Source organism: Pteropus medius, unplaced genomic scaffold (genome assembly GCF_902729225.1).
Source record: "Pteropus medius unplaced genomic scaffold, Ma_sr-lr_union100, whole genome shotgun sequence".
In the NCBI taxonomy this organism is placed as follows: Eukaryota; Metazoa; Chordata; class Mammalia; order Chiroptera; family Pteropodidae; genus Pteropus; species Pteropus medius.
The window spans coordinates 32,019,129-32,046,488 of record NW_024355205.1 but is presented as its reverse complement, the minus strand read 5'-3'; the positions used below and the strand labels follow the sequence as shown (position 1 = coordinate 32,046,488).

At 42.4% G+C, this 27,360-nt stretch overlaps 2 long non-coding RNA genes across 2 annotated transcripts; both read right to left on the bottom strand.

The window, feature by feature from the left end:
• Positions 1-305: 305 nt before the first annotated feature.
• LOC120598892 (uncharacterized) lies at positions 306-20,473 on the bottom strand. The gene is made up of 4 exons (XR_005651778.1): positions 20,438-20,473; positions 19,561-19,662; positions 15,792-15,908; positions 306-3,049 (listed from the first exon to the last, which is right to left on the bottom strand). It is a non-coding gene; the product is annotated as an uncharacterized LOC120598892 (long non-coding RNA).
• A 2,480-nt stretch (positions 20,474-22,953) lies between these two features.
• LOC120598893 (uncharacterized) lies at positions 22,954-26,908 on the bottom strand. The gene is made up of 3 exons (XR_005651779.1): positions 25,474-26,908; positions 25,225-25,388; positions 22,954-24,576 (listed from the first exon to the last, which is right to left on the bottom strand). It is a non-coding gene; the product is annotated as an uncharacterized LOC120598893 (long non-coding RNA).
• Positions 26,909-27,360: the final 452 nt, after the last annotated feature.

The window sequence follows — 27,360 nt, the reverse complement described above, 5'->3', positions numbered from 1 at the left end:
TCGAATCAGGCCCTCTTACACCTGTTCCCTGTTTAATTAGGCTCTAATCTTCCCGGGGGAGCTGGAGGCACCGGGACCATTACCTAAGCCTTAGATTGAGAGGGCAGCATCAGACACCCCACCGTCACCATAATGCACGAGGGATGTCCCTAACACAGCTCCAGCCCTCAGTCTAGAAATTTGCCTTGACAACTGTGATTCTCCCCCAGCATGGGTGGGGGAATGATTCCTCTTTTTGTTACAGGCTTCCTTTCATCTCTTCCCAAGGGGAGGAAATGTGCCCAGCGGTGCTTCTTTCTGAGGTAATTGTTGGACAGGAGTCAGCCAGTGAAGGCTGCCCATCTAATTAACAGAGTCTGTTATGATTTATCAGGATAATGATGCGGGGAACAAAGACATCAATTTTTTTCCCTTCCTGATATTTTGGCCTCTTTTCTTTCCTTTTGGAAGATGACCCAACGTTAATGAGAAACGAGTCACTTATTGTTGGGGTGCAAATAGAGAGATAAATGACATTGGTAATTAAGTCTCAAGCCTTCTTTGGTATATGGAGCCATTTGTCAGCGATATTATTCAATTAACTCATTCCATTAGGTCTACCGCGTTTCTCCAAATAAAGCCATTTGACCACCAGCAGCAATAATTTGTATGGTGCAAAAACAGAATAGCTAATAAATATATAGTGAACCCAAAAAGAAAGTATTTTAGCCACCACAGGAAACTTAGCTAGAAGCATTTGATTCGAGAACATGTAATCACATGTAACTTCTGAACAAACGCTTCGAGTATTCCTTAATTCAAATGCTTAGGAGGGAAAGGGGGTATTGGGTTGGTCCAGCTCACCTTCTTACACTGTATTAGTGGTCACTGTCAAGGCCTCTGGTCAGCTGCCCATCTGGAGCCAGAGAAGGGCCAACGTGACATGAAATGTCACTGTCCAAAGGCCAGTTCTAAAGGAAATAGAATGGGAGGGAAGCCTTCTAGAACAGCAGCCACCAAGCCGTACGGTCAGTTTTTGTCTGCTTTCTTTTCTCTCTTTTGTCAGAGGGGAATCCTGACCCTCTCTCTGCCCACCCACCTCTCACTAGTCACCACTCAAGTTAATTCTGTCTCCACCGACGCTCATTCAATAAAAGACAAATCCACATTCTCTCGAGTTCGCTTTCTCTTTCCGCTCTCCATTTCAACTCTTGCCAACCTGTCTCAGAATTCATTACCTCCCTCCTAGTGAGAAATTTGCCTTCAGAAAAAGAGAAGTTAACAGTCCAGAACCACATTTAAGAAAAACCTAACTAAAGGAATTAGGATCATGACATTCTAAGGAGAAAGGCCAACCACTCCTTCCTAATGTTGACAAATCCCCGTTTCTCTCTTCGTCCATCTCCAAATCAACCTCTCCTTCCACCACCAATATTAGCATAAATAAAATACTGTCTCTGTGTTTCGTGTATGGCTCTGCTCTGCTTTGATTGGTTACTAATACTACAAGAGCATTGCGATCCACTCTGCTCACTGTGACACAGCAATATTTCAGCTGGATTCAGGATTAAAGATGCCATTGTGTGCTGACGTGGGAAACTGCCTACCACCCTGGGGAAACAGCTCACATTCCAAAGAGCTGACTTCCAAAATCCAGAACATGATCTGTTTGTAAGCTGGCTTCCTACACTGTCCTAGCCCCTATGCTCGCCTCTCGGCTTCAAGCAATCTTTTGTTTCCTGAGCCCATTCTCTGGGCAGGAATGTGAAAACAACATCGAAGGCCGCCTAAGCTCCAAAGCCAGGGTGAGAAGGAAAGGGCCCAGGGCAGTGGTTCTCAAGCCTGAATCACCTGGAAGGCTTGTCTGAACAGATAGCTGAAGATCTGAGATGGAACTCAAGAACGGGCTTTTCTAACCTCCCTTCTAGTGGGAAACCCGCCTTCAGAAGAAGATGGCCTCATCCAGGGATCACACTTCGAGAAGCTCTGGCCTCGATTGTGCAGGTACAGAGAGGTACAGGGTGATAACTAGATAGCAGAATCCTAGAGCCCAGCCAGTCACCTAGCTGATGCAAAGGCCACCCTTCCATGGGATGGATCATGACAGAAGCAAAGCAGCCCTGCTGGGCCTCCACCTTTACCTACAGGCAGAGACCACACCCTAGAGTGACATGGACAATTTCCTGGGACTAGGCCAGCATCACTTGCAGTTTTATAATTACATCCAGAAATAGTGCAGAAGACTCCCGAGACTGGGGGATTTCTGAATGTTTGTGAAAATGGTCTGTTTAGTCTTGCTCCCTCCGCCTCTCGGATGTCACACATACTCTCAGGTCTTCAACAGGCTTGGGGATCTTCTCCCACCATTCTTCGTGGAAGACAGAAACTCATAAACCCGCTAGAGCTGGATGGGGACCTGACAATTCTAGCTCTGTACACTGTGATTCCAATGGTCATCTGGCCCAGTGTTTCCCAAACTTCCCTTTGAACCCCATTCACAGAGATATATAATGCAACCAATCTCTTAGCAACTCATATTCATGTCTTCGATTTCTTGTATTGTGTTAGTATCTTAGCCTGGGTTCCTCAGAGAAAGCAGAGCCTGTGATAAGGGCTTTTGGAAAGGGAGGTTATTTTGGAGAGTTATCCCAGCAGACAGGAGTCAAGGGCGGGAGGCAGTGAAGCAGGGAAGGAAGGAGAGAAGGTAAGAAGGTTGCCATCAGATCCATTTCATCTCCTGGGAGGACCTTCTAAGCTGTATAGAATGCACAACAGAATTTTCAGCCCGAGGGCAGAAAAAGGGAAGCACTAACCCACAGACTTCTACTCTCTTTTGGAGGGTTGTCTCCAGCGGTGTTGAGTCCCTCACGACTTCCAGGTTGCACGGGCAGGAGCTACTCAGAGGAGCCCAGGGCGGGAAGAGAGACGTATGGTGCAGCTGAAACGAGGCACTGTCTAGTTACACCTGTGCAAAGCCAGCTGCTCCAGCAACGGCAAGCAGCAAAGTGGGCCAGAAAGTGAGAGACGGGCACAGACGATTCCAATGTGGCATGTTATGGAAAAGAAGAAACTAGGAGTACAAAAATATTTTATATTTTATCCACATGTACTATAAATCTCACAGTAGTTAATCTTTAATATTCAATATATTTTAAAATGAATTTCAGGAGTGTAGGTCTAAAACCCTTAAGCCTGATAATGTGTCCTATTTCTAGAAACTTCTACCATGTCTGTGCCCCAAAGCCAGTAGGAAACAGTGACTAAACAATAAATTTCCCGATAACCCTTTCAAGGCCTTCAGATACAGGGGAAGTCAATAAAACTGTTATTTTGTGTTAGCTGTTTGGCGTTCACATTAAAATACAGGTTGCAATTAATTAGGAGTTGGGGCGCCGAACATTGCTTTCATGACCTCATGTCTGAAATTCTTATATTTTGCGCTTAAAAAATCAACTAGCTGCTGTTTATAATCACTTCTGTACAACTGTTTGTTCTTTATAAATGAAAACCAAAATTAGACACAATTGTCACTGTCTTTTCTTTCTGTAACACTACATTTCTGAGGTCCAAGGGTATCGTAGGAGGGATAGATTTTAATGACAAAAGGACCGTCTTCTTTTATGTCTTATATTTGCATTTTTCATCTTTTATAAGATAAAGTGAAGATTATCATCAGGCAATTTACTGAATTAACATGAATTTCAGCATCTGTGTTGCTAATGCTTCTAGTCTTCAACAAATGATCCATTCAGGATATGGACCAAAGAACATGCAGCTGAGAATAAAGGCCATTTAAAACTGTACAAGGGGTTACAAGCGTTGGGGGTTCAGTTCACAGTTAAACTGACTGAGGCCAACCCACGAGCATGCTCAGCGGAGCAGCCGCCCTGCCGTGCATGCGAACATGATACCCACTCACGGGCTCTCGAATTGTTCTGAGATGAAAGATGGAAGTATTTAAATATTTTCTAAAAACTTTCTATCATTGAAATCTCCAAAAATACACAAAAGGACAGAAAATAGACTAATGAGCCCTCAAATACCTCACCCAGCTCAATTATCACAGTCAATCTCAAACATGTTTTAAATATTTTTATTTTTTTTAATTTAAGCAGGCATCACTTTTGCTCCTAAAGACAGGAAACCCGGGAAGATTTCTGTGACCCCCTGAGGGTTTGTGACCTGCTGGTTCTTTGGTTCACTGACCTTGTTCAATCCTCTCTTTATACAAGAGAATGCTATGCTTCTCCTATTCTCTCTGGCTATCTCCCATGCTTGCAGCAAATTAAGTGGACTCTGTCTATGATTTCAGCAATGGTGACATATAATCCCAGTGTTAAAGGATGGAATTTTCCAACGCGAGAAGCAGCAGACAGCGAACAGAGGAAACGGTGCCATGAGCAAAGGCTCCTCAACACAGTATCTCCAACTGTGCTACAAAGCAACCCAGCGTTTGGATGAAAAGCGAAAAAAAAAAAATCTGACAATGAAGTGATTGTTCTTCCTCGACAAGCAATCCTACTATTTCTAACCCCTCAACCGGCCATGCTGGCAACAGGCAGACATTGCTTAAGTCTTCCTCAAGTGGCTGGCAATACCAAAGGCAACAAGAAGAGGACCTGTTGTTTTTCAGGAGACCAGGATCCCACACCAGAATTGTAGCCTCCATAACCTTTTCTCATGAAACAAAGAGGGGAATGAGCAGGGTAAACACTCACCTTGTCTCCTTTGTTAACGGAGAACCCAAAACCAGCAACATGGATCAGCTTTCTTGCTTTTCGTCCAACTACTTGCCTACTACTCTAGAAAAACAACCAAGGTCTGCCAAGAATCAGCAATCTCCTAAATCTCAAAATAATGAGTAGCCCATGCAGTGTTTCCATCCAAGGAATTGTTGGTTCTTATACAAGAAAACCCTTTGGGATGGGAGTCAGGAGTCCAAGAAAGGCATGTGGTTATTTTTGCCACACTTTGGAAAGAAAGGGAAGTCTATTTTTGACATCAGCTATTCAGCTTTCAAATAACTTCAGCCCATAAAGAATACCTAATTTAAATATTGATTCCAAATTTTACTTAACTTTAAGGCTTTTTGGGTCTCCTCCCATTCTACTGCTCCAAGCGTACACACATGCTTGCACTTACATTCTATTTCCTTGGCACATATGAACTAAAGTTTTAGAATAGGTTAAGAAATCAATGCCCTCGTTTCCATATGACAACTTCCATTATTTTTTTAAAAAATCATAAACAGGAGTGATCAAGTGGAGAATGATTGCTTCATTCAGATTACAATGCTTCTAAGACTGGCCATGATATTCAATACAATTAGTCATTAAAGAAGAAACTGTGCTCGTGAGATATGAGGGTAAAATGAAATGCAAAGGGGTAAAGTGAAAGGAAAGGAATCATACAGTAGTTTTAAAATATTACAGTGAGTATGTGAGGCATTACACATAAACCCTGAACCAAAGGCAGAATCAAACGTGAAGTTCACTGCAGGCTTGTGAAAAGTAATAAAGATTGTAATGTCACTGACAACTTAATCACCACATTTACATACAGACACAAAAACGATTTCATGTAGGGGCCTCTTACTTAAAGAGAAAGCCGAGATTATGCGTTCCATTATTTTATATATATATTTATATATATCTATATATTTATTAAATATATATATATATTTCTAATAGTCATGAAAGCATTTGCAATCCAGAGTTCACCTTGTCTTTTAGTTAAAAAACAAAGCCATGCTATTTTACTAAAATGATTCCCAAAGAATCACATGAAAGAAGGGAATTGGTTTTGTCCTTAACTCGTTTCAAAAATAAAGAAAATTGCTCTCAGAATTTCCGGTCAAGATGACGGAGTAGGAAAGTGCTGCGCTTGCCTCCTCTTGTGACCACAGCAAAATTAAAACTAAAATACAGAACAACCATTATCGAGAATAGCCCAGAGTCTAGCAGAACAGAAGTTCTACAACTAACGACAAACATAAGAAGCCACCTCGAGATAGGTAAGAGGAGCCGAGACACTGAACGGGCTTGTTCCACACCTGTACGTGGTGGTTAAAAACCAGGAGGATATCTCCACGGGCCCCATGTAGGAACAAAGGGTCCCAGCCCACACCAGGCTCCCCAGCCCAGGGTTCCAGTACCTGGAAGAGAAGTCCCCACAACTTCTGGCTGTGAAAAACAACTGAGTGAGATGGAGGACTGCAGGAATCCCAGACTTTCCTCATAAAGGGCCCGCACATGGACTTACTCAGTGACAGACTCACTCGCTCTGAGCTCCAGCGCTGGGGCAGCAGCTCGAAAGGTGCCAGGGGCACCTGGAGAGGAACTGAGTTGTCTGGCTTTAGGATGAGGGCTGGAGGGGTAGCTTTCTCCCAGACAGAAATGCTGGCAGAATCCATTGTTCCTTTGTTGAGCCCTCCGCACTCCAGGGGTGTACAGGCGCAGTCGGCCGCCATGTCTGAGTCTCCATCAATGTGGCTAACACCGTTCACCCCGCTCATATGATTCCCTGGGACCCCGCCCCTCCCAACTTCTGAGCCCAACCAAGCCACCTCCAGTGGCTTTTCCATACAAATGGCCAGGTTTAACTTATGCTGCAGACTTTTCTAAAATCTCTCAAAAGTTCACAAAACCCAAATAAGCAGCATCTGGCCTCACTGTGCTCCATATCTCTTGCTGAGCAGCCCCAAGCCCAGCACCAGCAGCAGCCATCCTCAGTTCATGACTTGGCCTCTTAAGGCAGCAACAAGCCCAGTGCCGGTGGCAGCCATCTGTAGATTGCTTGGTGGCTCATTCCAGTTAGCCCCAGGAAGGGCACAGGCTGAGGCTGAACTTGGCCTGTGGTGGGGCCCCACCCAGAAGGCCCCAGGACCGGCACAGCCAGTAGTCAGCTTTAGATCAAGCCAAAGCACCTCCAGGGCCGCGTCCAAGGACAACACACCCAGAGGGCAGACGGGGCAGGCACAGGAGCCCTGCTAAAGTGAATCCTGCTCTGTAGGGTCAGGCCCTGCACAACGGCTCCTCCACAAGTCACAGACAGTCCTCACAACCAATCGGCCTGAGGGTCAATTGACATGCAAACAGTAACCAAGGCTCAACTACAATAGGAGGGCACACACAACCCATACAAGGGACACATCTGGATCACCCAGCTCGGGTGACCAGGGAGAGTATGCCACTGGGCCCCGTAGGACCTATTACATAAGGCTACTCTACAAAGACCAGGCAACATAGCAGCCCTACCAAATACACCATTACAAAAACAGATAGGCTGCTAAAACGGGGAGACAAAGAAACATGTCCCAAATAAAAGAACAGAACAAAGCTCCAGAAAAAGAACTAAAAATAAAACAGACAAGTAATCTACCAGATACAGAGTTCAAAACATTGGTTATAAGGATGCTCAATGAACTTAGGAGAAGAGATGAACTCGCTGTGAACTTTAACAAAGAGATACAAAACATAAAAACGAAGATAGAAAACATCAAAAAGAACCAGTCAGAAATGAAGAATACAATAACTTAAATAGAGAATACATTAGAGGGAATCAACAGTAAATTAGATGAAGCAGAGGATCGAATCAGCGATTTAGAAGATAAAGTAGCAGAAAACACCCAATCAGAATAGCAACAAGAAAAAAGAATCCAAAAAAATGAGAATAGTTTAAGGGGCACTGGGACAACATCGAGCGTACCAACATTTGCATCATAGGGGCACCAGAAGGAGAAGAGAAAGAGCAGGTAATTAAAAACTGATGTGAAGAAATAATGACAGAAAACTTCCATAACCTGGCAAAAGAACTAGAGATACAAGCCCAGGAAGTGCAGAGAGCCTCAAACGAGAGGCCCACACCAAGACACATCATAATTAAAATGCCAAAGGTTAAAGACAAAGAAAGAATCTTAAAAGCAGCAAGACAAAAAGCAATTAGTTATCTACAAGGGAGCTCCCATATGACTGTCAGCTGCTTTCTCAACAGAAACTTTGCAGGTCAGAAGAGACTGGCACAAAATGTTCAAAATAATGAAAAGCAAGGACCAAAAGCAAAAACCAAAATTACTCTACCTAGCAAACCTATCATTTAGAATTGAAGGACAGCTAAAGAGCATCCCAGACAAGAAAAAGCTAAAGGAGTTCATCAATACCAAACCAGTATTACAAGAAATATTAGAGAGACTTCTTTAAGAAGAAGAAAAAAAGATAAAAAATATGAATAATAAAATGGTAATGACTACATATCTGCCAAAAATTAGTTTAAATGTAAATAGATTAAATGCTCCAATCAAAGATAAGGGGGCTGAATGGATGAGAAAACAAGACCCTTACATATGCTGCCCCCAAGAGACTCACATCAAATTGAAAGACACACAGAGACTGAAAGTAAAGAAATGGAAAAAAGATATTTCATGAAAATGGAAACATAAAAAAAGATAGCAATACTTAATACAAGACAAAATTGACTTTTAAAAAAAGGCTATAAAAAAAGACAAAGAAGGACCCAGTAATCCCACTTCTGGGCATCTATCTGAAGAAACCCAAAACACTACTTCAAAGGAATATGTGAATCCATATGTTCATTACAGCATTATTTACAATAGCCAAGACATGGAGGCAAGCTGGATATCCATCAATGGATGAATGGATATAGAAGAGGTGGTACATATATCCAATGGAATATCACTCAGCCATAAAAATGAATGAAATCTTGCCATCTGCAACAACATAGATGATGGACCTAGAGGGTATTGTGCTTAGTGGAGTAAGCCAGACAGAGAAAGACAAATGCCATATGATTTCACTTACATGTGGAATCTAAGGAACAAAATAAACACACAAAACAGAAACAAACTCATAGATACAGAGAACATTTTGAGGGTTGCAAGATGGGAGAGGGGTTGGGGGCGGGGATGAAAAAGGGGAAGGGATTAAGAAGTACAAATTGATAGTCACAAAATAGTTGTGGGGATGTAAATTATAGCATAAGGAATAGAGTCAATAATATTGTAATAACTATGTATGGTGTCAGAGGGGCACTAGATTTATTTATTATTTATTTATTGTTTATTCGAAGTAAAATAAAATTACAAAAAGAAAGCAGCTTTGCCCTCCTCATCTTTGCTTTTTCTGCCACCTACCTTCTCTGAATTCCTGGAGACTTCGGTGGATAGACTCTTATGTCACCACCTTGTCTTCCTCTAGCGGGTCACGAACAGGTCTCTTACCTTTCATTGTAGCTCCCACAGGAATTTAAATACGAGCTTAATCAGTGTTGTTGAACAACTTAATGCATTTCACAAGTATCGGATTTTAGTCCTAGCTATCAAATTAAGTTCTTTTTATGGCGAAATGAAAGTGAAAGGAAATAAAAGTCACATTCGTAGGTTTAGTATCAAACTTCATGAGACACGAAAATAGTAATAGAAATATTAAACTAAAAGGAAACTGAGTTAGAAGCTCGATAGGGTGACCAGCTGTGCTAGTATGCCTAGGATTGTTTTAGAATTGAAATTCCCACATCCTGGGAAACCCCTCACTCCTGGGCAAGCCTTGAGACAACTAATCACCCGGAAGGCTATCGATGACTCTCAGAGACCAAAATCTAAATGTCAACTTAGTTGGATGGAAATCAACGAGATTTCAGAGGGCTCATCACAGACGCACGATGCACCCTGTATCAGCCCACCATGAGGCTCCATCACAGCTCCGTTTATTTCCTTCATTATATTTATAATAATGCGATTATTCTTCCGGTTATTTATTTACTGTCTATTCTCAGTACTCAGTACTCAGTGTGAGCTCCATGTGGTCAAAGAGTCATCTATTTTGCTTCTCACCTTAGCCCAAAAAACATTGCCTTGCAAACAGAGGACATTCGAGAAAAAAGTCAGGTGCAGAACTGTCTCCCAAATCACAGAATCTGAAAGAATTAATGTACTCTACTGATTCTAAGACGCACAGTTTTTCACAGTTTAACGTCTCTGGAATCTAGATGCATCTCAATCAATGGTGCCTTCCTTTCAAAAGCCATCTGCCAAGTGGCAGTCATGACATTGCTGCCATTGCCTTTACATGTACATTCACCTGGTCGGTGCTGTTCGCACTGTCCTCACTTCAGGTGAGGTACGTGCATCTGTGAGTTTAACCTGCATGCTTAACTGCCATTTAGAAATGTCCTCAAAAAGATTTCACTATGATTTGGCATTGAAATGACAAGCTACTTCATACTCAAGTACAGAAGCCAAGCAGTAGGATGTAAATGTGATATTAGTAAAGGATATTTGTCATGAAGGAATAATCATTAGTCCATGTTTTCTTGCAAAAGAACAGCCAAGTACCTTAGAAACCTCAGAAAGACGCAAAGTCAGGCAAGTTGTGTGACTTTCTATTAAAGATAGATGTTTCATTGACACATCCCTCGGAAGAGCTGAAGATTAATTTGAAAGGAATCTGATGTGACTGATTTCACATTCCACTCAGGACTGTCATTAAAGGCACCTGTCATAGTCTATTGGCAGTGTTTTTCTTTTCTTATTGGTGTATAAAATAACGGTGAATCTTACAATCAAGGACATCTTAGACTTGAATTAATGAAATAAGGTATTAATTAGCCTTTTCCAGTCTTTTTTATTCAGGTCAGTGGAACAGCCCTCCCAGTGACCGCCAAGGAGACGGCTGGTACATGACAGGGTCAGTAAGTGTAGTAACTCATTCGATCTATAAAGCTTTTCCAGAACCCTCTGCTGATTGAGTTCTCTACCAGCCCCTACTAACTGGCTGGCTTTCTGTTTCTAATACCAATTAGCTTTCCAGTCCCTGTAAATTTCCCATTGGTGTCCCCTCATGCAAAGTACTTTGTCATGCTTGCCCCTTACCCAGACTCCTTGCTAATAAGCCTAAATGAGGCCCCTCTGCAAAATCTCACTATTTCTCTGCACTGCACCTACCAAGTCCTGTCCTACAGGGCCTGAGAAATCTCAAACACTAATTCCAATGTGTACTCTATTTTTTTGGATTGTTATCTATCATATTCAGTAACAATAGCTGCATAATTCTGGAGAAAGAATTTGAGTATTTAATTGTGTCTCCTCTACAGGATGGAAGCAGGAGATGCTCAAAAACAGTGCGGGTACCACAACACACGACAAAACTTGGTCAGTGGCCAAACTACAGAAGTACAGTCAGGAAAGTCATTAGAAAGAGTCCAGTTCATAATTATCATCAGGGTCATATGTTAGGTGAAACAAAATGTGTCCATTTTTCTTAAGGTCTTTAGAGTCTCTAAAGCATTGTCATATACTCAAGTCATTTCATAGTGTGTTCATTCATTTATTCTTTTATTCGCCAAATAACTGAGTGCCTACTATGTGCCAGTCCACTCTACTAGGCTCAAGGCATAGAAAAATAAACAAAAAAGACACAATTTCTATACAGCACATAGCATAGGATAGGTAGGTTTTTAACCTGGGGCCCACAGATCTTCTCTCAAAGTAGCTCATGAACTTGGGTGGGAAAAAAATTACAACATTATCTTCACTAACCTCTCACCCTTAGAAATCACTGATTTGTCTCTGTTGCTATAGTTTTATTTTTCCTATATAAATGGAATCACAGAGTACGTAGAACTTTTGAGACTGGCTTCTTTCACTCAGGTTTAACACCTTTAACATTCATCCAAGTTGTCATGTGTATCAATAGTTCATTCCTTTTTATTGCTAAATTGAGTAGTGTTCCCCAGAGATTACCAGAGTTTATTTACCCATTCACCCATTAAAGGACATGTAAGTTGTTTCCAGTTACTGATGATTATGAAGAGAGCTGCTAGAAACATCCAAGGACAGGTTTTTGTGTGAACATAAGTTTTCCATCTGCTAGGGTAAACACCTAGGAGTAAGATTGTTGGGTCATATGCTAAGTGCGTGTTTAGCTTTGTAAGAAACCGTCAAGTGGTCTTCCAGAGTGGCCGAGCGATTTGGCATTCCCAGCTGGAGATGCGTGAGAGTTCCCATTGCTTCGCGTTGTCATGGATGCTTAGCATTGTCAGTATTTTTTATCTTCATCATTCTAGGTATGTAGTTATATCTCATCAGAGTTTAATTTACATTTCTCTAATGGTGGATGATGTTGACCGTCTCTTCATGTGCTGATATGTTCCTGGATATTTGTCAATATTTCATGGAGGATTTTTTTCATCTGTGTTCATGAGGGATATTGTTCTATAGTGTTGTTGTTGTTGTTGTTGTTGTTGTTGTTGTTGTTGTTGTTGCTGTTGTTTTGTACCATCTTTGCCTGGTTTGGGCATCAGGGTAATGCTGTGTAAAATCAGTTAGGAAGTGTTATGTCCTATAGAGACTGCGTAGTATTCATTGTATTTCTTCTTTACATATTTGGTAGAATTTGCTAGTGAAACCATCTGGGACTGCAGATTTCTTCTCAAAAAGGGTTTTGACTTCAAATTTAATTTTTAAAATAGTTATGCGGCTACTCGATTTATCTATATTTCATCTTGAGTGAGTTTGGGTAGTTTGCGTTCTTTGCAGAATTTGTCCATTGAGTCTAAATTGCTGAGTTTATGAGCAGAGTCTGTAGTGATCACCCCTCTTCATTCCCGATATTGGTAATTCGTGTTCTCTGAGTCTCACTAGAGATTTAACAATTTCATTGAATTCCTCAAAGAACCAAGTTTTGGTTTCGCTGGTGTTTCTCTATTGTGTTTTAATTTTTAACGTCTTGTCTTCAATTTTAATCTCTAATATCTATTTCAATGTTATTGATTTATAGTCTATTATTGACTTTCTCTTTTCTAATATGAGCATTTTAACTGTATAAATTCTCCTCTTAGTACTATTCTACCTGCAGCCTACAAATTCTGATATGTTATATTTTGACATCCATTCAGTTCAAAATATTTTCTAATTTCTCTGAGACTTCCTCCTTGAATCATAGATTATTTAGAAGTGTGTTGTTTAATTTCTAAGGGCTTGAAATTTTCCCATTCATTCTGTTATTGATTTCTAGTCTACTTCCATTATACTGAGAGAATATACTTTGTATAATTTCAACTCTTTAAATTTGTTAAAAATTTGTCTTATGACTCAGGATCTGGTTTGCCTTGGTGAAGGTTCCATGTACACTTGAGAATGTGTGTGCTGCTGTTTTGAGGTGGAGTGTTCTATAAACGTCCATTAGAACCAGTTGTTTATCGTTTGTTTTTGTTTTTGTTTTTGTTTTTTCAGTTTTCTATACCATAGAAAAAACTTGCTGTTTTTCTGCCTGGTATTATTGATTACTGAGAGAGGATTGTCGAAGTCTCCAACTATTATTGTGGATCTTTCTATATCTCATTTAAGTTCTGTGGTTTTTACTTCATATGTTTTCAAGGTCTTTTATTTGGTACATATCCATTTAGGATTGTGTGTCTTCTTGAAGAACTGATCCTTTTATTGTTATGTATTGTTCTTTTTTATCCCTGGTAACTTCTTTGTTCTGAAGGCTGCTTTATCTGATATTACTCTAGCCACTCCAGCTTTCTTCTGATTACTGATATATATTTTTCGTCTTTTACTTTTAGCCTACTCAGGTCATTATACCTGAAATGAGTTTCCTGTAAACCGTATATAACTGAATCATTTTTAAAAGTCTGTTCTGATGACCTGTCTTTTAATTAGTGTGTTTAGTCCATTTACATTTAATGTAATTACTGGCATTAGGATTTAGGTCTGCCATTTTATTTCTTTTCTGTTTGTCTCTCTGTATTTTGTTTTTGCATTTTCCCTTTCCTAGCTTTCTTTTAGGTTATTTAAACATTTTTTAGTTTTCTATTTTAACTTATCTATTGTATTCTCTTTGTGTAATGTGGTTGTACTAGGGATTAAAATATACATACTTTACTTTTCGGTCTATGTAGATTCAGTATTTACCACTTCAGGTGATATATTACTATCCCATAGGTTCTGTTACCCTCCCTCCTTTTTGTTGTAGTTGTATTTATTACATCAAGATACATTAAAAATCCTACTGGATAGTGTTATCATTTTTGTTTTTAACCATGAGGTATATTTTAAAGAATTCAAGAGGAGAATAGTCTATTATATTTATCCATGTATATATCGTTTCTGTTCTTCCTTCTTTTTTTATGTCCCAGCTTTCCTTCTGGTGTCATTTTCCATCTGTCTGATGAACTTCCATTAGCAATAGAGCTGGCGACAATGAAGTATATTAGTTTCCTTTCGCCTTCATCTTCATGCAGGATATTTTTACTGGATACAGAATTATGGGTTGAAAGTTCTTTTAAAATGTTATTTGTTTGTTTGTTTGTTTTTAATATTCTTTGAAAATGTTCCATTTCTTTTTGGAGAAATCTGTGGCTATTTAAATTATGTTCCCCTATAAGTAATATGTTATTTTCCTCTGGCTACTTTAAATATTTTTTTCTTTATCTTTTAGTAGTCTGACAATAAGGTGTCTGGGCATGGATTTCTTTGGTATTATCTTATTTGGGGTTTCCTAGACTTCTTGAGTCTACGAGTTTGTGTCTTTCTACAAATTTGGCAATTTTTCAGCCAGTTTCTTCAAACATTTTCTGTGCACCACATCCTTTCTTCCTAGGATTCTTATGACAAGATCGTTAGACTTTTTGGTATTTTCCAACAGGAAAATGAAGCCCTGTTCATTTTGATCTATATTGAAGACTGACTTCTCTGTCGTTTCCATTCTGCTATTGAGCCCATCCAGCGAGATTTTCATTTCAATTATTTTTCCATTCTAAAGTTTCCTTTTGGTTCCTCTTTAGATCTTACATTTCTTCTCTGAGACTGCTTATCTTTTCATTCATTTTAAGAATGTTTGCCCTTACACGTCAGTGTATTTTTATAATAGCTGCTTTAGACTGTGTCACTGGCTTCCGTTGATTGTCTTTTCCCATACAAACTGAGATTTTCCCAATTCTTCATATGTGCTGAGTAATTTTTAACTGCATCTTGGAAATTCTGATTGTTACAAGACTCTAGATTTTTGTCTAAATCCTATGGAGAATGTTAATTTTTTTAAAAAACAGGAAATCTCCCAGGTTGAGTTCAGGTCAATGATTCCAACCAGTTTTCTATGGGTTATGGTTCTAATATAAGTTCTCTTTTCCTAGACTTCAGATCTGTCCCTGTGTGTGCGATCCAGTGGCCGGTCTGAAACCTGGGCAATGGTCTATTTCGTAATTCAGTTCTGAAAGTCTATGGTATATATTTAGGGTCAGGTCTATTCTTGTGTATATCAGGGGTGAGCTCGGAATTTTGTAAACGACTTTAAGGGGTTGCTTTCCCTAGCTCTTCCCTTTCTCTGGTACATTCCAATTCCCAAGAGCTCAACGTTTTAGTCCTCTGGCCAGAAAGCTGGGGCTTTACTTAGCCTGCTCTTCTATGCACTTCCCACAACTGCATCTGCATCTGAATCCAGGGAAAAGTGGTAAGGAGACTCCGAGAAAGAAAAGGCTTTGGGAATTTGCCCCGCTCGCTTGGGACTGCAGCCCCTCTAATAGGGGGAGGATTCTCCTCCCTCATTTCTAGGATCCTATGGGTTCTCCTGCCCCTGACACCACAGGATTGTTTGACTGGCGCATGAAAGAATGGTGAAAAGAAAAAAAAAGGGAGGGGGGATTTCTCTACTCCTTCTAAGTATTAGGAGACCTTTCTCCTGCTCCCTATAGGGCTTCTACTCGGGCTCTCTCTACTGACAGCTGTGTTCACTTCATGGTTTCAGGCGGTGCTGAATCCAGGCTGTGCTGAATCCAGGGGAAGAATGGTAACTCACCACCAGTTCAGGGGTACTTCGAATTCTGTCTTCTCCAGTTTGCCAGCTACCGTTTGCTTTTTGGAGTCTTCAAGTAACTCTTCCACACATTCTGTCCAAATTTTATAGCAGCATTCACTGGGAGACAGAATGGAATATGCTTAATCTATCTTGCTCTGAAAATAAAACCCAAAGTGTTTTATTTCATATATTTAAAAACATGATTCTAAGATATGATCCCTAGGCTTCATCAGCTTCTAAACAGGTCCATAGCATAGAAAAGACTCTTAGCCAAAAGGGAGGGACAGACATATCATCAGTCACTTCAAATCGGCATTATAATACATGCTAAGGAGGGGCAATTAGGATCTTCTGAAGCCCTTGGAGAGCATCTAGGCTAGTTTGGAATTAGGAAAGGCTTCCCAGTGAGCAGGGGAGGAAGAGTGTCTCAGCAGATGGAAAGTCAAACTCATGAATCAGAAAAGAACCAGAGCGTGGAAAATGTGGGTCATAGCCAGCTGTTCAGAATGGCCAGCGCATGAACTTCTCTTGGCCCTTGAGACCGTGCACGGAAGAGAATCAGATTGTTTTACTATATAGTATTTGTGGTCTATCAGATTCAACGACATTCTAGGTCCACTGGAAGCTGTCATTCTGGTGATATCCATCATAGAATTCAATTCCAGATCTCAGTTCTATACATAGACTCTGCTATGTAGGCACTTAACATTTGAATAAGGAACCCATTCATTTTGTATGCTTGGCAACAAACCCTGCTGTGGATACATATACCATTAGATAGCTATTTTAAACTGCTCTTTCAGAGATCAAAAATTCAATGAGGAGATTGAAAGCAAAATACAAAAATGAAGGATGCAAAAAAAAAAAAAATGAAATAGCCAAAGGAAAAAACCTTAATTCCATCTTTTCATTATTATGAACTAGAAGAACAACCACAAATAACTGGCATAATCAGTATAATGCACTTCTCTGTGTTTTTTGAAAAAATTCAAATTTTTGTAAGAGCTTGGGGCAGAACGTGAAAATAAATAATGACCAAACAGAAAGTGTGCTAAAAAATAAAAAGGGGAACTTAATTCCGAAGGCAGGTCAATCCAGCATACACCAATTCAAATCCCTGTGCATAAATCTGTGAGAAATATAGTGGCTTCGTCACAGAGACTACAGGCTGAATTGACCTTAGGCATAGAACTCATTTTCTTACCACGCACTAGAAGGATATTTGGGCCGGGGGGAGAAAGGACCATGTATTCACACCACTACAGAGTTTTGTTGTACAAAATATGACTGGCTAAGGATAAAATAGACAATAAATAGTTCTTTAAATTTATCTTCAGGAAACATCTGGTGCCATCTCATGCAATACAACTTGCTGAAAAAGTAAAATGGGGAAAAAGAACAAATTGGGAGATTTTCATTGAGGTGTGCAACTAACCTTTATTCAGCATCTACTATAGACCAAGCCTGCACTAAGCTCTGGAGGTGTGCTATGGACTGAATTGTGTCCCCCAAATTCATTCTAACCTTCGGCAGCTCAGAATGTGACTGAATTTGGACATAGGGCTTCTAAAGTGGTAATTAAGGTTAAATGAGGTCATTGGGGTGGGCCCTAACTTAATCCGACTAGTGTCCCTAAAAGAAGAGGAAATTTGGACACACCAGGAATGTATGCAACACAGAGGAAAGGCTACGTGAGGACAGAAGAAGGAGGCCATCTGCAAGCCAAGGAGAGAGGCCTCAGAAGACATGACATCTATTGTCACTTTGATCTTGGACTTCTAGCTTCCAGAACTGTGAAAAATACATTTCTGTTGTTTGAGCTGCCCAGTCTGTGGTACTCTGTTACAGCAGCCTGGGCTGACTAATACAGGTGGGAAGGAGAATGACACTCACAGGCTCAGGAGGAAGCTGACAAATGGGAACAATACCCAGAAGGTGAGGCAGAGTGATGAACAAGTGTGTGGGCCTATAAACTGAGCAAAAGGGGGAAAAGAAGTGATTCCAGGAAATAACCAAGGGGGGGTCGAAGGATAAACTCAACCTCAAAAACGTCAATACTGCACCTTCCTCTAGAAAAGTGGTTTCATCCTGGGATCAGTCACACTGAAACCGCTATGTGGGGTCAGCCTCTGAGTCAGAAGCTGCCCTTTACAGGGTAGTCTCCTATCAAGGGGTTTGGGATCCTGTGGTCTCCAGGTGTAAATTATCCCCAAGCAATTTGCATAAAAATGCAATGTGCTAACAGTTTACAGCCATCCCTCAGCCCTAAACTTTCTCATAATGGTGCCAGTAATAAGCTGATCTGAATGATCAATGATCTGATAGATGGCAGAGCACAGAACAAAAATTCAGTGAAATGAAAGTCATGAATAAAAATATAAGAGCTAGGGAGTATAGACTCAAGAATATTGCAGACTGAGAAAATACTGGCTCTTCAATAGTAAATATTAGAGCTCCAGAAAGAGAGAAAAACTACATGGAGGAACAAACTTGAAAAACAAATAGATGGAAATGCTCTTTAACTGAATAAAGACCAATTTTTGGACCAGAATGTAAATTCTAAGTACCAAGCAAGATTAATAATGTAGTGAAAAAAAAAAAAAAGAACCACACCTGGACATGATCTGAAGGAATTCCCAATTCCCAGCTACCCATGGAACCAGAGAATGAGAACAAATTATTTACACAGGGAAGAGAATTCGAGTGACACCAGATTCCTCACGGGAAACACCCAAGATGCTGAGGCAGTAGAGCCAGGCTTGAGGCTTTCGAGAGATAAGGCTCTGATCCAAGCTCCTTCTGCGTGGCCAGTATCATGCACATGGGAGGCCAGGGAAAGACACTTTGAGACTTGCAAGTCTTAAATAAGTATACTAGCCATGTTCCATTTTTGAGAAAAGATTCAGAGGTACTCTGGATTAAGAAAAATCAAATCGGAAAAAAAAATACACAAGTGAACTTCCAATTATGAATGAGGATGGGGACAAGATGGGTAGGAAGAATTTTTTAAAAATTGGTCGACTGAGAAAAAACATGAAAAAAGTAAAAAAAAAAATAGGAGGGGAAGAAGAAACTTTAATGAATTGTAAAGAAAGATAAGTTGAAAAAATAAGACCAAAGACATCAGACATCTCAATAAATGTGACTAAATTCCTCCATCGAATGACAAATACTTTGAAATAGACCTTTAAAGCACTATTTGTCATGTGCTATTTATGAAAAACAGCCAAACACAAATTACAAAGAAAGCTTGAAAAGAAAGAGATAGGAAAAAAATCAGGAAAGGGTAGAAGCAATAGAAGGGCAGATCAAATGGAATTTAAGACCAATAGCTTTAAATAGGACAAAAAGGAATATTTTACAATGACAATAGGTGCACTCCAAAGAGAAAATGAGTCACGAATCATCATACGGTCCTTTAACAACACTGCTTTTAAATATGTGGCAAAACTTTTCAAAAATAGAAGAAACAGATGAATCCACAGCCATTGTAGAATACTTCAACAGTTCTCTGGAATTGACAGGCCAAATTGTCAAACAAATGGTGAAGATCTGGAGAAAGTGAGTGACAAGTAAGCTGAACGTCATAGATCCGTGTAGATATTTAGACGAAACTTAGAAAACAAATTCTCTTCAAACACTGATTTTACAAATTTTACAAATGATTTTACAAAAGTTGACCATGACTAGTGTCTTAAGAGTTCAGGCTGCTTTAACAAAATATCATAGACTGGGCGGCTCAAACAACAAACATTTATTTCGCACAGACCTGGAGGCCAGAAGTCCAAGATCGGAGTAACAGAATAATCGGGCTCTTGGTGAGGGCCCTCTTCTCGGTTTACAGGCAGCCATCTTCTCATTGTGTCCTCACCTGGTGAAGAGAGAGGAGAGGAAGCAAGCCCTCGGGTCTCTTGTTAGCAGACTAATCCCGTTCGTGAGGGCTCCTCCCTCAGGGTCTAATCACCCCACCCACTCCTAGTATCGTCTTGGGGGTTAGGATTTCAAAACATGAACTTTGGGGGGACACAAACATTCAGTCCATAACCATCAGGCCACAAAGAAAACAATGAAAAGACAGACATTCTGGTCAATGCAAAAGACTGAAATGATGGAGAAGGCAGGGTGACCTGCTCCAAATAAATGGAAACATTGAGTAAAATACAACAGATTTTGTTATGCATCTGAGCTCAAAGCCAAAGAGAGAGCGCCCCAGACAAAAAGGGATGTCACAAAGCAGTGAACGGTAGCTGAAGTATCAAAAACGGCCCAAGGCCTCGCACAGTCCAACATCTGGTCTGGGCTTTGGGGTTCCCTCTGGAAGAGGAGATCAGCTGCTGGGCCAGGAGAGGCTGGGAGCTGGAAGGAGCCACCGGCGTGAAACCAGGATTCTCATGACAACCCTCGTTGTCATGAAGAGCGACTTGTCTCCTGGACCCAAACTGGAAGAATTCTACCCATGGACCCAGAAAGCTTGCCTCAGACCCAGACCGAGCCAAGGGTAGGAAAACAATTACCCATGAGTAATCGGAATGAGTGAATGAATGAGTATATTACAGACTTTCCTCCTGTCCACGACTTCAGAACAGCCCCCACATTCACGACTGGGGTGCAGGTGCAGAACTGCTTCCGGATGCCCAACCTCCTACCTAATTACTAACGAGAGCTGTGCCAGTGAGAGCTGTCGACAGCGGCTGCACATACCTGAGTGCCTGCTTTTTCACTCGAAGAAATGCTCGTAGAAAAACACCAAACCACACCGCAGCTGGTTCTTTTCACCATTACTCCCACACGGCTCTGCCGGCCTGAGGTCAAGTGCATCGTGAGGCAGATGGCACGCTTCTGAAAATGCCACCGTGGTGCCACTCCATGGCAGGCATCGCATGTTTCAAACACTGTGAAGAAGTCAGCCTGTAGTATAGTGAAAAAGGCCAGGCTTAGGAGACTGAGGGACCGCAGAAAGCATCACACGTCTTTGAACTTCAGTTTCCTCATCTGAAAATGGCAATAACAACTACTTTTGAGGGTTGTCATGAGAATCGAATGAGATATGTAGAATAGCAACGATAATAAACAAATGAGTATTATGGTTATCATGTGTTTAGATATAAATAGCTTCCTCGATTTAAAGCAAAACTAGCCCCTCAGATTTATTTTTATCTTTGGTTTAAATATCTCACTAGAATTCCTGACAAGACAAGACTTGTAATTTATAGACAGAAGCTCAGCGCCTTGGAACAGAAAGTGTGATCACCAGGTGTGCCTGCCCGAACGAAAGAAATGTCTCTGGCCTTTAAGGCTACGTCCACACTGCTACAGGAGTGGACGCTCTGTGAGGTGAAACTGTGCGGGCCCACTCCACCTGCCTAGATCTGCAAAGCTGTAGAGACAGCCAGGGCGTAGTTTGAGACGCCCTATGGAGTCAGCAAGTCTGTGGGCAGCAGTGCACGAGATGTGACACATGAAGGGCCCCAGTTTCTTCCTGCAAGGTCCCCACTGCGGGCAGAGATCCCGAACTGCCTCAGTCTCGACACACTCGGTACCCGACAGGAAAGCTGCATTCTGAAGTCCCGACGACAAACTTAGGTTGTTCCACGCCCTCTGTCACCTACCACGATGGCACCATGAGCCTTGTGGACTCCCTCCTTTTTTTCTGTAACAGCTGACTTGAGACACAATTCACCTACCACACAATACACCCATTCAAACTGCACAATTCAGAGGCTTTCAGCATATTCACAGAGTTATGCAAACATCACCACAATCGAGTTCAGAACAGTTTCGTCACCCCCAAAAAGAAACCCCATATTCACTAACTGTCACTCCACATTCCCCCCTTAACTCCCCCACAAATCTGTCTCTATGCATTTGCCTCTTCCAAAATTTCATACAAATGGAATCCCACGGTATGCGACCTTTCGTGACTGGCTTCCCACACTGAGCATGTTTATCCTTGTCATTGCCCATGTCAGTAACTACATTTCTCTTTACTGCCAAATAATATTCCATCGTATGACTATATCCACATGTTATTTATCCATTCATCAGTTGAACATCTGGGTCGTTTCTACACTTGGCTCTTACGAATAACACCGCTACGAACGTCTGTACACAAGTGTTTGTGTGGACATGCGTTTCTCAGTTCTTCTGGGTACTGAGGAGGGTCTTCAGCTCTGCGTGGTTCCACCCAGGAGTGGGGTTGCCGGGTGCCATGGTACCTCCATGTCTAACTTTTTGAGGAACCGATAGACTGTTTCCCAAGGCGGCTGCCCCATTTCACATTCCAACCAGCCGTATGTGAGGGTTCTGATCTCTTCACATCGGTAGGATGCTTTTTAAAGCAACTACTGAGAGACTGAACTGCAGAAAAATGGGACAGTCAGCAACCCCGCCCAAAACGAGAGCTGAAGGGTTGATCGAGGTCCTCCTCCTGAATCGTGGGGATTCCAGGCCCAGCAAGCACGCTCCCCATGATTCCATTTCCTCTCCTAGATCTGAAGACAGAGGCACAAACGCCTCATTAATGCACCCACTTAGTCCAACACGGCAAAAAGCAAATACAGGTAAAGATGTTATAAAATGCGGATTCAAACCTAAGAATTGAGAACATGTAACAAAAGCTCCATGTGAAACACAACCAGATCTTTTGCAAGCCTGCTGAAGCAATTACAGAACCTCCTCGGTCCCAAGGACAGAGGTTCTCCCTGTCCTCTTTCCAGGCCCAAGAAAGTAAAGACCAGAGTAATGGAGAAGCCAAAGCGGCCGTAAGCAAAGACCCTACCAAAATACCTAGAGTTAAGTCAAGTTTCAGCTGCTTTGATTAGCAAGACAGAATTGCACCATGAATAGCATGCCAAACCTCTCTTTGGAAGCCCGAACCGTCATGCTCTGCCGTGTGTTGCAGCCTTGGAGAGAATCATCGTGGGCTTGGCTGTACTCCGAGTCCTATGTCCACCTATGCTGAATTGAAAGGGTTCATACAGAGTGTTTTTTTGAGTATAAAGTGCAATTCTGCTGGTGACAGGTAAAAAAGCATCATGGTATTAAAATGACTAATAGGGTGCGACATCTTTTTTTACACAGTCAACAACAGGAGAAACAATATTCTTTTAGGCATTACTTCCCCCACACGACTCAAAACGCAAGGTGGTAGAGTGAGAAAAAAAAACAAAATATGCCACAATGGAAAAAAAAACAAAACAATTTCACTATAAATAAGTTTTATTACTCCATCTGAGGAAGGAAACAGGGAGCTAGATAGCGTGTGCCTCTTCCCTTTCAAAACCAAATCGTAATCAAAAGCAAACAGGCTCAGAAACACAACAAAGATAGAACTGGAGTTTGCAGCTGCGATGGACAGGCCCAGGGAGTGACAAGGGTTCGCCGAAGGAGTGCACAGAAGCGTGGTGTTTTGTTTTATTCGAGAGATGACTGTGCGGGGTTCAGACCCCTTGAGTGGGGGCCCCAAGCACTCTGTAGCTGTGACTGGCAGCCGGGGGTCTGCAGTAAGATGGGGCATCTAGTCTAGACAGGGGCCCTTCTGGCAGCGCCGGGGTGGGAGCAGGGGCTGGGGGTTAATGATCTGCAGCCTGCCCCCCGAGCGTGAGAGAGCCCCACAGGTAGGTCCCAGGGCTTCAGGCACTGCGGAGATTCCTGGGCTTGGAAAGGCAGGTCAGAGGCTCCCCATCACCGGGCCCTTGGTAGACAGAGGAGGCCGTTTTCTGAGAAGGACCAAGAATGAGATGTCAACACCATAGACGATGGAATCTAAGGTTTACCTGTGTCTCTGCTATGGGGCAGGGAGGGCAGTGGGTGCCCATTGTGTCATCCACATAATTTTTATGACAGTTGGGTCTGTTATGGCCAATTTTCTCCATTTGTGCCTCTTAACTCAGGACTTTTGGGGCATGGTCCAAAACGTTGGCTCCTCTGGTTACCAGTTCTCGCCTAGATTCTTGATCCCTCTACAGCAGGGGTCCCCAACCCCCAGGCCAGGGACCGGTACTGGTCTGTGGCCTATTAGGAACTGGGCCACACAGCAGGAGGTGAGTGGCGGGTGAGCCAGTGAAGCTTCAACTGTATTTGCAGCGGCTTCCCAGCCCTACCATCCCGCCCCCTGCTCCACCTCAGATCATCAGGCATTAGATTCTCATAGGAGCCCTGGTCCCTGGTGCCAAAAAGGTTGGGGACCGCTGCACTCCAGCTCTGTGGCATCCCCACCCCCACTCCATGCCCCATTCCATTTTAAACGAGCCTTTCCTTGTTGTCCTTGGCCCTCCTGAGTCCCTCACCTCTGGCCATGGCTGGAGCCTGGCTCTCCTCCATGAGCCCTACTTCCCTCCAGGCATCATAGGACAGGACGCCACTTGCCACCACCAGGGTCTGTCACCTGGAAGAAAGTCAACATCCCCACGGGTAGCTCCTTTGCCTCCCTGTCACTCTCTGCCTTAATTCCTCCACTCCAGTGAGCTCCAGTCCCCTGCTCCCCCAGCCAGGCCACAGCCTCGACTTTCCCTGAATCCCTCTGCCTCTGAAATCCGATTCTCCAGTTTGACATGTGCATCTATCAGGGGTTCCCGTTTCAGAATCCGAACCAGTCTATCAGAATTCCTTCCTCTCCTTTCTGGCGGCACTGGCTTCACCCACACCCAATCCTGCTGACCTTGCTCAGCTAGCTGTTTAGGTGGAAGAAAATCCTACTACCTCTGGCTCACCGAGGGGTTGGCTAATCGTGGATTACATGAGAACTGACGGATCCTCCTCCTTCAAAGAATGACCATAAAAACACCTGTGCAGATGAGAATCAATGTCATGCTCTTAAAGCTATTGTCCTAATGTTCCTTCTCCTCCTTCCTGTCAAAGTATTAACTCAAAAAGTTACCCATGACTCTCATACATATATAAAATGAACATGGGTCCAACATTTACTTAACTCATTAATGAGCAAACCAGTGGGATCGGAAAGACGGTTGAAAGAGCATTTGTGGAATTCACTGGCATTTAAAAACAAAACAGAATTTGAGAATGACGGCCAGATCATTTGTTAGATACAAAACTGGTGAATGGGAATGAAACCAGAACCATTGGGGTTATCTTTTCTAAGGGACAGAAATCAACAAGTTAACATGTAACTTTACTGTGTCTGGATTTATCGACTAGTAAACAGTAAATTCAAACGCAGGTATATTTCTCCTCAAGGATTAAATAATGCTTGGGTGGGCCCGTCCAACAATGCCTCTGTGTGACATGGAAAAGACATGTCCCTTTGCCTTATTTCTAAGTTTTGGGTGATTTTTCTTAACAATTCCTTGAGACAGAAATTCTAAACTGGTTATCTCAAAATCTCCATGCACATTCCTTCCTGAACTTGAAAAGAAAAACCGTAAGTGCATCACTCACACTCCATTAGGCTTTTGATGACCACAGAATCACTCACCCGGTAGAATTTCAGGCGGCTCAACTCAGCAGCAGGATGGTGCCTTGGCAGCCCTCCCATCTCACAGATGGCCACCAGCTCTCCCAAGACCAGCCCTGGCCAAGGACACGGACACTTCGGGTTCCAGGAGAGGTTGTTCAGGAGAGGGTTAGGTGAGTTTATACCTTCATAAGACATCATAGGATAGGAACGTCGAGGAACCTTCTGGAAAGTCTCCTAGACTTTCTCAGACAGGTAGTGTTTCCTGACCTTAATCTTCCTAGGACTGAGCAAACCCACGGTCGGCCTCCCGAGCAATGATCTCTCCTTCAAGCCCTCTCTTAATCAGTTTAAGGGCACATCTTCTTCTTCTTCTGTCCTCTGTGAAAATGGTTCAGAACTGATCAGTGTCTGCATCTAATACCTCTTTATTTACTTAAGACCGTTGTTAAGCTGTAATTTCTTATAGGTTAAATAATCCAACTGTTATCATCTCAATTCTATTAGTAGTGCTTCGCTGAGCCCTCTTGGGTCTCTCCTGAGACCAGGAAGAGCATAAGAAAAGCCCCCAGGGATGATGGCTGCACAAACCAGGTCTGCTGTCCTCCGAACCATGAGCTTTTTCTAAACAAAAACCTGGCCTTTAGGTTGTTTCTCATGTTGCTTCGCTTGCTCCATCTTATTGGAAATATTTCTACTATGTTCTTAGCACATGGTCATTATTTTTAAAAATTAGCAATGATAGTTAACACAAAGGAGAAAATAAAAAATACCCATCCTGACAATTCTCAGATGTTGGTACTTAGCTTTTTGGTCTTTTTTCCTGATTTTTTTTCCCCTTTTTTAAAGTCTGCACTTTACCCCTGCTCAAAGCTGTCTCTCCTTCCCCACGTATTGGGTCACAGCATTGACTGTCACCATCGCTACAACCCATTCAACGCCAAAGCAGCTCCTACTCTCAGAACCAGTCTTCGCAGCATTTCAGATCCGTTTAGGAGGCAAACAGAGTCTTCTGGGAGTAGAGCCTTTGCAGGTGTAATTAGTTCAGGATCTCGAGGTGAAATCATCCTGGACTTAGGGTGGGCTCTAAATCAAAATCCGATATCCTCAGAGGAAGAAAAGAGACACGGACACACACGAGGGTGAAAGCCATGTGAAGACAGGAGCAGAGACCGGAGCGATGCTGCCACAAGCAAAGGAAGGTGAGCAGCTGCTTGGAGCTGGAAGAGGTGACGAAGGATCCTGCCCCAGAGCCTTTGCAGAAAGGGTGGCCCTGCTGACACCTTGATTTCAGACTTCCGGCCTCCAGAACTGAGAGAGAATACATTGCCGTTATTTTAAGTCACCTAGTTTATGGCACTTTTTTATAGCAATTTGGACCCTGGTGGTGGAGGTGCAGAAGATGAGAACCAGTTGGGTTTCGGATATGTTTTGAAGGTAAGAAAACAGGATTTGCAGGGGGGACTGGATCGGGGATGTGAAGGAAAGTAAAGAGCCCGGGATGATTCCAAGAATTTTGGCTTGAACCAGTGGGAGGCAAGGAAGATTCAGAAGAGCAGGCTTGGGAGGGAAGCAGGAGCTCAGTTTGGGTGTGTGAAGTCTGAGGTGCCTGTTAAGCTTTCAAGGGAAAATGTGGTGTAGGCTGTTGGAGAAAACCGTGTGGAGCCTAAGAGAGAAAATTCACGCTGGAGACGAAAATCGGGGAGTCTTCCGTATGCGTGCATCATTACTACACACACACACACACACACACACACACGTATACACGTATAGATATTTAAAATCGTTTAAGAGCAGATGAGATCACCCAGAGAGTAAGAGTCAACAGAGAAGAAGTCTAGGGCTGAGCCTGGGACACCCCAACCCTGAGAGTCAGGGAGATGAGGAGGGCCAGCGAAGGAGCTCATGGAGGAGACAACCGTGTTCGTGCTGCTGAAGTGAAGTGAGAGCCTACAGGGGCAGTGGACTCGAGACCTTGGCACAAGTGGGGTGGGGACGAAAGCCTGACGCGAGTGACCTGAAGCGGGAGAGGGAAAAGCACTTCGATACAAAAGCCTGGGCTTCTTTTCATTCCTTGCACCATTATTTTCATTGAAGAGACTGAGAAGAGAGGAAATGATGAGCACAGAGAACTCTCTTTAAGTTCTGTCCAGAAAG